Source organism: Garra rufa, chromosome 7 (assembly GCF_049309525.1).
Source record: "Garra rufa chromosome 7, GarRuf1.0, whole genome shotgun sequence".
Lineage (NCBI taxonomy): Eukaryota > Metazoa > Chordata > Actinopteri > Cypriniformes > Cyprinidae > Garra > Garra rufa.
The window spans coordinates 45141770-45146014 of record NC_133367.1 but is presented as its reverse complement, the minus strand read 5'-3'; positions in this window follow the sequence as shown (position 1 = coordinate 45146014).

Here is a 4245-nt window from a genome sequence, read left to right as displayed (position 1 = left end):
GATTCAGACATGAGATATGTTTTTTTATTTTTTTACTAGTTTGTGCAGGACACCATAGTTCATTTATGTAAGTGAAGATAGCAAAATAGTACAATTGTGTAAACTGTGATATATTATGCAGAACAATTCTTTATACAGTGGACTACCAATAAAATTTGGGACCACTTTGACCTGACCATATTTTGCTTAAGTGTGTTTTTTTTTTTCTTTAATTGCTAATGTGACCTTTTTACACGAAAGTATGGGTAATTGTGTCATTTTTGGTTGATTGTAATCCATTACATACCTTTCTATCAAAGTTATTTGACATTCAACATGAATTTGTTCTGACAGTTTAACTCTTGAGTTCTTGTCATATTTTATTAGCATTTTCTTGGTATAGCGAATAAACTGCGATAATGTGAGAAATGTCAAAAGGTGTATGAGTCACTTAGAAATCTTATAACTAATCAATGTTACTTAGTACTCACTAATAGTTTTAGCATTCACGTTCACAAAATGCTTGCAAAATCCTCATTGAACACATAACCAATAAAAGCATTTTTAAAACATTTTAAAATCTGGAACATTCTGACATTCAAAAAAGAATGTTTTCAACTTAATGGGAACATTAGCTAAAATTCCTTACAACATATTTTTTGTTAGCTACCCCTAAAATATCTTTATTAGATGAGGTCAATATTTCAGTGTTTGGAAATGTGTTACAGTTATAGCGATAAAACCCTAATGTAATTGTTAGAATGGTCACGGATCAGCAATCTCCACGTAAAACTGATGGTGCGGACCAAACCATAAGTTGTAGAGACTTGAAACTTGGAGGGATGGTAGTAATCACACCACTTACAATGTGACCGAGGCTCATCCCAATCGGCCTGACGGGGGCGCTACAACGGTCAAAAGTATGAAATCACTCATAATTACTAAAGTGTCAGTTGCAGGCTAAAGTGACTTTTGCCGATGGAATCCTTGGCTCACACCGGACAAAATGCACACCTCAGATTCGATCATGAGCATGGCAAACTTTTCGCGTATTTCGCATGTTTTGAAAAACCTACTTTTGTGAACTAGGTTTTTCGCCTGATTGGAACCAAACCAGTTCAGAAAGATTCTTTAGAGAGTGAATATCAATACAGTGCCTTGCAAAAGTATTCATTTTTTAACATTTTGTTTTGTTGCAGCATTATGTTAAACTGCTTTAAAAAAAATTCCACATCAATCTACATCTCATACACCATAATAACAAAGCCAAAAACAGGTTTGTAACAATTTAGCAAATTTATTAGAAATAAAAAACTGAAAAGATCCCGTTGCATAAGTATTCATTCATTTCTGGGACACTCGAAATTTAGCTCAGGAGCATTCATATTGCTTCTAGATGTTACTACACTGTGAGTGGAGTTAAACTGTGGCCAATTCATTTGAATGAGTCAGGTTCACAGAAGCATTATCCATAATGGAAGACGACTGGAACAACTAGGACTCTAGAAAATGTCCATCCAAGCTGACAGAGCTTGAGAGGTGAAAAGGTGAGGCAAAGAATGGCAGATAATTGGCAAATGCAGATGAGCAAAGCTTGTCACATCAGACCCAAAAAGACTTGAGGCTGTAAAGGTGCTTCAACTATGTACTGAGTTAAGGGTATGAATACTTATGCAATGTACTCATTATATTATAATAAATTTGTAAAAATTGCAAATCTGGTTTTTGCTTTGTCATTATTATGGTGTATGGAGTGTAAATTGATGTGGGGTAAAAACTAATTTAAAGCAGTTTAAAATAATGCTGCAACAAAACAAAATGTGAAAAAAATTAAGGGGTATGAATACTTTTGCAAGGCACTGCAATTATCAAAAAAACTAAAATTATTTAGACACCAGATATAATTTTTTTATATATTTTTTACTAGTATGTGCAGGACACTAAAGTTCATTTATCTAAGTGAGGATAGCAAAATAAAGTAAGCTGTGGCATTAAAAACGTTGAACTTTCGACTCACCGTCGCAAAGGGACACCAAAACGCTCTAAAGGGGCGGGGCCACTTTTAGTAAAATGCCTGTAACTTTCCTATTTTTAGTTTAAAAGAAGTATACTAATAGCACACTTAAATAAACTTCTTTTTTGTAAAGGCAAGCAGCGTTTACCGTGGTTCAAATGCTTGCCATTTAGGCATATTTGAAAAAAGACATTACATATTATTTAGCAAGGCTGTACCCACCTAAATTAATGGTTAAAAAGCATTTTTGACAAATCCAAGTAAGTTACCATAGAATAGGTTGACCAAACGTGCCTCTTCCAGTCACCCTACCATAGAAATATGATTTTCTTTTTTTTTTTTTTAACATTTATGACTGTTATAGCGCCAACTGTGATTTGACCCCCTTAAAACTTTGCATGCTTGTTTAGAATCGCCTGTCGCATGTGCTCACTTAGGTTTTGTGAAGTTTTGAGTTTTCCTTTAGGCTTTATAGGATTTAAGGTAAATTTGGACAGGCCCCTTTTCTGAACGACTCCATTATAGCTTCCCACAGGGTAGATTTTTAAATATTTTTTTTATAGTTATTGGCCTAGGGAGTCCCAAAAATTGTTCTGCAGTGTGTTTTTTTCCAGTTTAAGCGAAAAACCTAGGATTAGTTTGCAAAAGTAGTTTTTACATCTTCTTAATCATTTAACAAATTATTTGATTGACAGCAGAGGCAAAGTTGTCAGGAGGAGAATGAGATATCTTCGCCAAACTCATAACACTTATGTAAGAGCTCAATCTGAGGTCGCAGGAGCTTGGCCACTTTGTGGCGTTTTAAAAGGAAAAAACATAAAAATGGCTATAACTGTGCAACCATTTGTCCTATCAACGTGATAATTGGTGTTCACGGTCTTGGTACTAAGTGCCTCAAGTGTCTATAAGGACATTTGTGTATCTCAAAAAACATGGCCGCATTGGCCGCAAATTCTGAGCACCTATTAGACATGGTTATGGAGGCCGATCTGAGCGAAACTCGTTGACCCGTTCAACTCAGGGCCCCAAAAGTCTGAGAGAAATTTGAAAGAAGTCAGCCACTGGGGTGCAATATCACATTTTCAAGGGCGTAAACCATTGTACATTGCACGGTTTTTGTATCATACGGTAGAGCCACTGCTGCCAATCAAATCATTTGTTTAATGATTGAGAAGATGTAAAAAAATACTTTTGCAAACTAGTCCTAGGTTTTTCACTTAAACTGAAAAGAAAAAAAAAAACACTGCAGAACCATTTTTTGGACTCCCTAGGCCAATAATTATAATTTTATCCTTTGACAAGCTATAACGGGGTCGTTTAGAAAAGGGTCCTGTCCAAATTTAACCAATATCCTATAAAGCCTAAGGCAGTGGTTCTCAATCCTGGTCCTGGGGGACCCTTGCTCTGCACATTTTGCATGTCTCCCTTATTTAACACACCTGATTGAGATCATCAGCTCATTAGGAGAGAGATACATAAACTGAACTAACAAGCTGAAGATCTCAATCAGGTGTGTTAAATAAGAGAGACATGCAAAATGTGCAGAGCAGGGGTCCTCCAGGACTAGGATTGAGAACCACTGGCCTAAGGGACAACTCAAAAAATCATGAAACCTGCTGAGCAGGAGATTCTAAACAAGCATGCAGTTTTAAGGGGGTCAAACCACAGTTGGCGCTATAACAGTCATAAATGTTTAAAAACACATTATATTTCTATGGTCAGGTGACTATTCTATGGTAACTTACTTGGATTTGCCAAAACTGCTTTTTAACCATTGATTAAGGTGGGTTCAGCCTTGCTAATTAATATGTAATGTCTTTTTTTCATATACTGTATGCCTAAATGGCAAGCGTTTGAACCACGGTAATCGCTGCTTGACCTTACGAAAAAGAAGTTTATTAAAGTGTGCAATTAGTATACTTCTTGTAAACTAAAAATATGAAAGTATACTTCAAGTCGTATTTTGATTTTTATTGGTTGTGTTTTGTGCGTTTGTTAGCAAACTTTTATTTTGAAAACCACTGGGACTGATGCTTCTGACTTCATTTTTTAAAAAACAAAACATTTCACGCTAACTACTGCCTTTCTTGTCTTTCAAATTTGACCAACACTTACGTTACGTTCAAGCCAAACAAACAGCATTTTAAATAGCTGTGTTTATTTCCGCTTTGACAAATATAATCTTCAAGTATGCCCAAAAATGGTAAAGTCAAGTCTTTCTTCCGGTTGGCTTCCGGTTTCCACGTCTTGCG